This window comes from Penaeus japonicus, unplaced genomic scaffold, assembly GCF_977035675.1.
Source record: "Penaeus japonicus unplaced genomic scaffold, GWHDUDI00000001_assembly GWHDUDI00000015, whole genome shotgun sequence".
Taxonomy (NCBI): Eukaryota; Metazoa; Arthropoda; class Malacostraca; order Decapoda; family Penaeidae; genus Penaeus; species Penaeus japonicus.
This window is the reverse complement of record NW_028234417.1, coordinates 24,353,001-24,363,741: the sequence shown is the minus strand read 5'-3', so window position 1 is coordinate 24,363,741 and position 10,741 is coordinate 24,353,001.

Below are 10,741 nucleotides of genomic sequence, written 5' to 3'. Positions count from 1 at the left end.
TCTCTCTCTCTCTCCTCTCTCTCTCTCTCTTCTCTCTCTCTCTCTCTCTCTCTCTCTCTCTCCTCTCAGAGGTCTCTCTCTCTCTCTCTCTCTCTCTCTCTCTCTCTCTCTTTTATCTCTCTCTCTCTCTCTCTCTCTCTCTCTCTCTCTCTTCTCTCTTTCTCTCTCTCTCCTTCTCTCCCTCTCTCTCTCTCTCTCTCTCTCTCTCTCTCTCTCTCTCTCTCTCTCTCCCTCTCGCTCCTCCCCCTCCCTCTCCTCTCTCTCTCTCTCTCTCTCTCTCTCTCTCTCTCTCTCTTCTCTCTCTCTCTCTCTCCTCCTCCCCCTCTCTCCCCCTCCTCTCTCCCCCTCTTCTCTCTCTCTCTCTCTCTCTCTTCTCTCTCCCTCTCTTCTCTCTCTTTCGCTTTCTCTCTCTCACACACGCTCTCTCTCCCTCTCCTCTCTCTCTTCTCATCTCTCTCTTCTATCTTCTCTTCTATCTTCTCTCTCGCTCTTTCTCTCCCTCTCTCTCTCCTCTCCCTTCTCTCTCTCTCCTCTCCCTTCTTTCTCTCTCTCTCTCTTTCTCTCTCTCTCTCTCTTCCCTCTCCTCCCTCCCTTGTCTCTCTCTCTCCTCTCTCTCTCTCTCTCTCTCTCCCTCTCTCTCTCTCTCTCCCTCTCTCTCTCCCTCTCTCTCTCTCTTTCTCCTCTATCTTCTTCTCTCTTTCCTCTCTCTCCTCTTCTTTCATCTCTCTCATCTCACCCCTCTCTTCTTTCTCTCTCCTTCTCTCTCTCGCTCTCTCTCCTCTATCTATCTTTCTCTCTCCCTCCCTCCCCTCCCTCTCTCTCTCTCTCTCTCTCTCTCTCTCCTCTCTTCCCTCTCTCTCTCTCTCTCTCTCTCTCTCTCTCTCTCTCTCTCTCTCTCTCTCTCTCTCTCTCTCTCTCTCTCTCTCTCTCTCTCTCTCTCTCTCTCTCTCTCTCTCGCTCATCATCTCCCCCCCTCTCTCTCTTTATCTATCTATCTATCTATATATCTCTATCCCTCCTTCTCCCTCTCCCTCTCCCTCCCTCTCTCCTTCTTTACTTCTCCGTCTACCTCTCCCTCTCCCCCCTCTCTCCCCCACTCCCTTTCTGCGAAACCCATAAAAATATATCCCGTTATCAAGATGCCTCTTATCATGAGCAGATTAAAGCTCTGGCCACTCCTCTGGCTCGTCTCGTGTTTACGCAAAGATACTCGCACTCCGACCTCACCCACCGCTTGCAGCACTGCTACAAGTCTGATAGCTACGTTTTTTTTTTTTTTTTTTTTTTTTAATGCCATCCACCCTAGCCACCACCACAGCTAACGCCACCACAGCTAACGCCATCCACCCCTGCCACCACCCACTTCTGCCACCATCACATCTAACGCCACCCAACGCCACCCATGCCAACGCAACCACCACCGCTAACGCCATCCACCCCTGCCTCCACTACCACAGTCAACGCCACCTACCCCTGCCACCACCCACCATCGCTAACACCACCCACCCCTGCCACCACCCACCATCGCTAACACCACCCACCCCTGCCACTACCACCACAGCTAACGCCACCCACCATCGCTAACACCACCCACCCCTGCCACCACCCACCATCGCTAACACCACCCACCCCTGCCACTACCACCACAGCTAACACCACCCACCCCTGCCACCGCCAGCATTACCAAACAGCTCCTCCCGGAATGGCCGCTTATTTAGCTACTGTTACAGCCTCGACCAAAACATCTTATCGTGTCATGTGTCAAGGCTGCGATGAAGCGTGTGTCAGAGCGGCTTGTCTTCGTTGATAAGCAGACACAGACAGAGGAGGAAAGAGGAACAGACAGATAGACAGTCGCAGACAGACAGTCGCAGATAGACGGTTGCAAGCAGAAGATCGCAAACAGACGGTCACAGACAGACAAAGACAGGCAGACAGGCAGACGTTCTCAGACAGACAAAGTCAGACATATAACCAGCGAAAAGCGAAAACAGACACAGACAAAAGCAAACAAACACAGTCCTTCCGACACTAAAACAGACAAGCAGACAGACGCCGCTAGGAGACCGAGCGAGGGGAAAGGGGGTCATGCATAAGAATCGAATCGTCATGAAAGGTGGAATGGGTCAGACAAGGAAAATAAACGGTGACGATTGGATATGCAGATTGACACGAGATTATAAACAAAACGTGTGGGTTGATTGACTGCCATAGATAGAGGGAGAAAAGGCTATTTCTATGGGCGAGTATAAATAAACGTTGGATTGATTCTGACAGACTGACGGCTGTTTGACAGACAGACAGACAGACAGACAGACAGTGTTTCGTTAGGCTATTATTGATTACCAGATTATGTTATATCAAACGAAAATACTAGACTTTTTCTCTCTCTGTGCCTCCTCTCTCAATCTCTCTCTCCATTTCCCTTTTTGTTTTCCTTTCCCTTTCTTTCTCTCTCTCTCTCTTCCTTTCTCTTTCCTCTCTTATTCTCTCTGTTTTCTTCTTCTCTCTCTCTCTCTCCTTTTTTCCCCTCCTTTCTCTCTGCCTCTCACCCACACGCCAATGCACACTATTATATCAAACAAACACACTTAGCTACATTCTCTCTTTCTCTCTCTCTCTTAGGCATAGTTCCTACGTCTATTCATGTGTATATACTGTATTTAGTATGAATAAACTTATCAGAAGCAAAATCTCTCTCTCTCTTCTCTCTCTCTCTCTCTCTCTCTCTCTCTCTCTCTCTCTCTCTCTCTCTCTCTCTCTCTCTCTCTCTCTCTCTCTCTCTCTCTCTCTCTCTCTCTCTCTCTCTCTCTCTCTCTCTCTCTCTCTCTCTCTCTCACACACACACACACACATACACACACACACACACACGCGCGCGCGCGCACACACACACACACACAAACATATGTTTTCTTATATATACATTTCTTCACATATATAAGAAAAAAATGTTTGTGTACGCATGTGTGTGAGTGTGAAATAGATAAAAAGCTAAGCACGCATTCAAAACCACAAAAGCGTCCTGCAGCACAATACGTGAACGAGGCACATCTTCCTTAGGCTACGAACCCACACCTCGAAAAGCTAGAGTTGTCTTTTATACAACACGTTCACACTCCATCACATGGTACGACACGTGCATAGTTCACAGAAAGGTAGATTTCCGCTTATGTGCACACAATACATTTTGTGATGTAAGAGTGGGTGAGAGAGTAAGTGGGTGGGAGGCTGGGTGGGTGGCTGGATAAGTGGGTGGGTGGGTGGCTGGGTGAGTGGCTGGGTGGGTGGGTGGGTGAGTGGGTGGGTGGGTGGGTGACTGGCTGGATGGGTGGGTGAGTGAGTGAGTGAGTGGGTGGGTGGGTAGGTAGGTGAATGAGTGAGTGGGTGGATGTGTGAATAAGTGATTGAGTAGGAGGGAGAGAGAGAGAGAGAGAGAGAGAGAGAGAGAGAGAGAGAGAGAGAGAGAGAGAGAGAGAGAGAGAGAGAGAGAGAGAGAGAGACTGTAGGATTCTGTGCCTAGGTCTTTGACGCGTGTATTAACGCACCCCCATGACTGACACAGAGGCAAGCTTGTCGTGATGTCCAAATACTTAAGTTTTATGACTCAAGCGACGAGGGGGGCACGCGTGTTGGGGGGGTAGGAAAAGTAGAGAGGGAGAGAGAAAGATAGAGAGAGATAGAGATAGATAGAGATAGATAGATAGATAGATAGATAGAGAGAGAGAGAGAGAGAGAGAGAGAGAGAGAGAGAGAGAGAGAGAGAGAGAGAGAGAGAGCGAGAGAGAGAGAGAGACTAAGAGAGAGTCACTGAGAGAGAGACACAGAGAAAGAGAGAGAGACACAGAAAGAAACAAACATAGAGTGAGAGAGAGATAGATAAAGAAAGAAAGAGAGAGAGAGAGAGAGAGAGAGAGAAAGAGAAAGAGAAAGAGAAAGAAAGAGAAAGAGAAAGAAGTCGAAGGAGAAGAAGATGGGAAGCAGAAAGCGTTGATGAAGTATACATAACGAAGGATCGGAACTTGGGATAGTGAATAAATAAAAGAGAAAAGATACAACTCGCAAAAAAAAAAAAAAAAAAGTAGCATTAAAATAAATGTATAAAAACAAAGCCAAAAGATCGAATGACCCCGAAGGAAGGCCGCACATCAGTGCCTTCTTGAGACGAAGAGAAAGGACCTTGTCCGATTCCGTGAGGGCGACAAGCGTAATCGAACACAAGCAAATAGTGTCGGAGAAGCAGGAGCTGTCATGGGGATGCTGTCATGTGGTGGCGGCGGGAAAGGGCTTCCCTCTGCGTCTGGCTGTCTACGTCTCTTTTGCACTCTCTCTCTCTTTATCGGTGCCTCTCTTTTTCTTTCTTTCTTTCTTTCTCTCGCTTTTTCGCTCTCTCGGTCTTTCTCTCTCTGTTTCGGTCTCTCGTTCTCTCTCTAATTCTCTCTCTCTCTCTCTCTCTCTCTCTCTCTCTCACAGACGGATAGAAGGGGAGGGTAATAAAGGGACGGGGGGGGGGGGGGGGAGAAGAGAAGGAAGAGAAGGAAAGAAAGGAGGAAGGGACGAATGAGAAGGGGTGGGGAGAGGGAAGGAAGAACGAGAGAGAAAAGGAGGAAAAAAGAACCAAGAACTTCGATATCCATTCCTTATCTTTGAGCATTTACGGTTCTCTTATCGTCATAAGGGGGGGGGGGGCAGGGGTAAGGGAGGGGGAGTAATTGCAGGCTGGGCTTGATTCCCGGAAAAGGGGGCGGGGGACTACTACTATTATTTCTACTCCTCCTACTACTACTATTATTTCTACTCCTCCTACTACTACTATTATTTCTACTCCTCCTACTACTACTATTATTTCTACTCCTCCTACTACTACTATTATTTCTACTCCTCCTACTACTACTATTATTTCTACTCCTCCTACTACTACTATTATTTCTACTCCTCCTACTACTACTATTATTTCTACTCCTCCTACTACTACTATTATTTCTACTCCTCCTACTACTACTATTATTTCTACTCCTCCTACTACTACTATTATTTCTACTCCTCCTACTACTACTATTATTTCTACTCCTCCTACTACTACTATTATTTCTACTCCTCCTACTACTACTATTATTTCTACTCCTCCTACTACTACTATTATTTCTACTCCTCCTACTACTACTATTATTTCTACTCCTCCTACTACTACTATTATTTCTACTCCTCCTACTACTACTATTATTTCTACTCCTCCTACTACTACTATTATTTCTACTCCTCCTACTACTACTATTATTTCTACTCCTCCTACTACTACTATTATTTCTACTCCTCCTACTACTACTATTATTTCTACTCCTCCTACTACTACTATTATTTCTACTCCTCCTACTACTACTATTATTTCTACTCCTCCTACTACTACTATTATTTCTACTCCTCCTACTACTACTATTATTTCTACTCCTCCTACTACTACTATTATTTCTACTCCTCCTACTACTACTATTATTTCTACTCCTCCTACTACTACTATTATTTCTACTCCTCCTACTACTACTATTATTTCTACTCCTCCTACTACTACTATTATTTCTACTCCTCCTACTACTACTATTATTTCTACTCCTCCTACTACTACTATTATTTCTACTCCTCCTACTACTACTATTATTTCTACTCCTCCTACTACTACTATTATTTCTACTCCTCCTACTACTACTATTATTTCTACTCCTCCTACTACTACTATTATTTCTACTCCTCCTACTACTACTATTATTTCTACTCCTCCTACTACTACTATTATTTCTACTCCTCCTACTACTACTATTATTTCTACTCCTCCTACTACTACTATTATTTCTACTCCTCCTACTACTACTATTATTTCTACTCCTCCTACTACTACTATTATTTCTACTCCTCCTACTACTACTATTATTTCTACTCCTCCTACTACTACTATTATTTCTACTCCTCCTACTACTACTATTATTTCTACTCCTCCTACTACTACTATTATTTCTACTCCTCCTACTACTACTATTATTTCTACTCCTCCTACTACTACTATTATTTCTACTCCTCCTACTACTACTATTATTTCTACTCCTCCTACTACTACTATTATTTCTACTCCTCCTACTACTACTATTATTTCTACTCCTCCTACTACTACTATTATTTCTACTCCTCCTACTACTACTATTATTTCTACTCCTCCTACTACTACTATTATTTCTACTCCTCCTACTACTACTATTATTTCTACTCCTCCTACTACTACTATTATTTCTACTCCTCCTACTACTACTATTATTTCTACTCCTCCTACTACTACTATTATTTCTACTCCTCCTACTACTACTATTATTTCTACTCCTCCTACTACTACTATTATTTCTACTCCTCCTACTACTACTATTATTTCTACTCCTCCTACTACTACTATTATTTCTACTCCTCCTACTACTACTATTATTTCTACTCCTCCTACTACTACTATTATTTCTACTCCTCCTACTACTACTATTATTTCTACTCCTCCTACTACTACTATTATTTCTACTCCTCCTACTACTACTATTATTTCTACTCCTCCTACTACTACTATTATTTCTACTCCTCCTACTACTACTATTATTTCTACTCCTCCTACTACTACTATTATTTCTACTCCTCCTACTACTACTATTATTTCTACTCCTCCTACTACTACTATTATTTCTACTCCTCCTACTACTACTATTATTTCTACTCCTCCTACTACTACTATTATTTCTACTCCTCCTACTACTACTATTATTTCTACTCCTCCTACTACTACTATTATTTCTACTCCTCCTACTACTACTATTATTTCTACTCCTCCTACTACTACTATTATTTCTACTCCTCCTACTACTACTATTATTTCTACTCCTCCTACTACTACTATTATTTCTACTCCTCCTACTACTACTATTATTTCTACTCCTCCTACTACTACTATTATTTCTACTCCTCCTACTACTACTATTATTTCTACTCCTCCTACTACTACTATTATTTCTACTCCTCCTACTACTACTATTATTTCTACTCCTCCTACTACTACTATTATTTCTACTCCTCCTACTACTACTATTATTTCTACTCCTCCTACTACTACTATTATTTCTACTCCTCCTACTACTACTATTATTTCTACTCCTCCTACTACTACTATTATTTCTACTCCTCCTACTACTACTATTATTTCTACTCCTCCTACTACTACTATTATTTCTACTCCTCCTACTACTACTATTATTTCTACTCCTCCTACTACTACTATTATTTCTACTCCTCCTACTACTACTATTATTTCTACTCCTCCTACTACTACTATTATTTCTACTCCTCCTACTACTACTATTATTTCTACTCCTCCTACTACTACTATTATTTCTACTCCTCCTACTACTACTATTATTTCTACTCCTCCTACTACTACTATTATTTCTACTCCTCCTACTACTACTATTATTTCTACTCCTCCTACTACTACTATTATTTCTACTCCTCCTACTACTACTATTATTTCTACTCCTCCTACTACTACTATTATTTCTACTCCTCCTACTACTACTATTATTTCTACTCCTCCTACTACTACTATTATTTCTACTCCTCCTACTACTACTATTATTTCTACTCCTCCTACTACTACTATTATTTCTACTCCTCCTACTACTACTATTATTTCTACTCCTCCTACTACTACTATTATTTCTACTCCTCCTACTACTACTATTATTTCTACTCCTCCTACTACTACTATTATTTCTACTCCTCCTACTACTACTATTATTTCTACTCCTCCTACTACTACTATTATTTCTACTCCTCCTACTACTACTATTATTTCTACTCCTCCTACTACTACTATTATTTCTACTCCTCCTACTACTACTATTATTTCTACTCCTCCTACTACTACTATTATTTCTACTCCTCCTACTACTACTATTATTTCTACTCCTCCTACTACTACTATTATTTCTACTCCTCCTACTACTACTATTATTTCTACTCCTCCTACTACTACTATTATTTCTACTCCTCCTACTACTACTATTATTTCTACTCCTCCTACTACTACTATTATTTCTACTCCTCCTACTACTACTATTATTTCTACTCCTCCTACTACTACTATTATTTCTACTCCTCCTACTACTACTATTATTTCTACTCCTCCTACTACTACTATTATTTCTACTCCTCCTACTACTACTATTATTTCTACTCCTCCTACTACTACTATTATTTCTACTCCTCCTACTACTACTATTATTTCTACTCCTCCTACTACTACTATTATTTCTACTCCTCCTACTACTACTATTATTTCTACTCCTCCTACTACTACTATTATTTCTACTCCTCCTACTACTACTATTATTTCTACTCCTCCTACTACTACTATTATTTCTACTCCTCCTACTACTACTATTATTTCTACTCCTCCTACTACTACTATTATTTCTACTCCTCCTACTACTACTATTATTTCTACTCCTCCTACTACTACTATTATTTCTACTCCTCCTACTACTACTATTATTTCTACTCCTCCTACTACTACTATTATTTCTACTCCTCCTACTACTACTATTATTTCTACTCCTCCTACTACTACTATTATTTCTACTCCTCCTACTACTACTATTATTTCTACTCCTCCTACTACTACTATTATTTCTACTCCTCCTACTACTACTATTATTTCTACTCCTCCTACTACTACTATTATTTCTACTCCTCCTACTACTACTATTATTTCTACTCCTCCTACTACTACTATTATTTCTACTCCTCCTACTACTACTATTATTTCTACTCCTCCTACTACTACTATTATTTCTACTCCTCCTACTACTACTATTATTTCTACTCCTCCTACTACTACTATTATTTCTACTCCTCCTACTACTACTATTATTTCTACTCCTCCTACTACTACTATTATTTCTACTCCTCCTACTACTACTATTATTTCTACTCCTCCTACTACTACTATTATTTCTACTCCTCCTACTACTACTATTATTTCTACTCCTCCTACTACTACTATTATTTCTACTCCTCCTACTACTACTATTATTTCTACTCCTCCTACTACTACTATTATTTCTACTCCTCCTACTACTACTATTACTCCTAATCCTACTGCCATTACTCAGACTTTAAAAAAGGGGGGAGGGGCGTGTTAAGGGTTTTGTAATTAAGGCAGGCTTTGAGTAGGAGGATAGGGGGAGGGGGGAAGGGGGATGGCTTGATAAATGACACTATTTTCGTAACAGCAGGAGGGAGGGAGGGAGGGAGGGAAGACGGGGGGGAGGAAGGGGAGGGGTTGGAGTGTGTGTGTGTGTGTAGGGGAGGGGGGGTTATGGGAAGAAAGTGCAAAAAAAAATCGTTCTTAGCTAAGCAGTGATATCGATAAGTTCCAGTCGATAGATAGATAGATAGATAGATAGATTATACAGATCAGATAGCACGAATAAAAAAAAGAAGAAAAAAAAAAAGTTAAAACTAAATATAATGCATTCTTTATTGCAAAGCTTGATGGAGAGAAGGAAGGGGGGAGAGATCAAAGAGAGGCTGACCCCCTACCCCCCTACCCCCCCTAATCACACCCAATAGGCGTTCTCCCACGCCGTAGGCCGGGCGAGCCGCGGTGCCATTCAGGGGGCAATGCAAAGTAATTGTGTGTGTGTGTGTGTGTTTGTGTGTGTGTGTGTGTGTTCTTTTTTGTTCATTATTATTTTTTTTTTGTCTTTGTTCTTGTTCTTGTTCTTGTTCTTGTTTCTTATCACTGTACGTGTAAGTGTCTGAGCGTATGTATGTTTACGTCTGGACATGTGTCAGTCAGTGTTTATGCGCGTTATGAGCATGATTTATTTGAGCATGTGTATGTGGTTGTTTGTTTACGTAAGTGTGTGTATTTGTGGGCAGATTTTACATCCTTTCATATATATATATATATATATATTTTATCCCATTCTGTTTACATGATAGCACACACACACACACACACACACACACACACACACACACACACACACACACACACACACACACACACACACACACACACACACACACACACACACATATATATATATATATATATATATATATATATATATATATATAAATATATATGTATGTATGTATACATAATCATAATGATAATACCATTCTTCTTATCATTATCATGATGCTATCATCATTATCGCTATCAGTAATGTTACATCATTATCATATTGTTATCATTATTATTATCATCATTATCATTATTATATTAATTTTCATTATGAAAAACATATCATAATGAATTGGGATAATGGTTCTTGAGGTAATGCGTGGGGGTGTTGGGGAGGGGGGGGGGCAGTTAGAAGAGTTAAGGTTGGGGGTGGGGAGGGGTGGGGGTCATAATAATGGGTGAGTGTATGTTTGTTTGTTTGTATAGTTCCTTATAGGCACGTTACAACTTCGACAAAATTGTATCGAAGGGCGAAGTAGAGACAGAGGAGATGGGGGGCGGGGGGGAGAAAGAGGTAGGGGAATAAGGGAAGGAAGAAGCAAAGGGGGAGAACATCAGTACTCCTACTACGCCGACTACAACTGTTCTTTATTACTATTTTCCTCCTCCTACTGCTACTCCTAATCCTACTGCCATTACTCCTACTCCTACTATTATTACTCCTACTACTACTATTATTTCTACTCC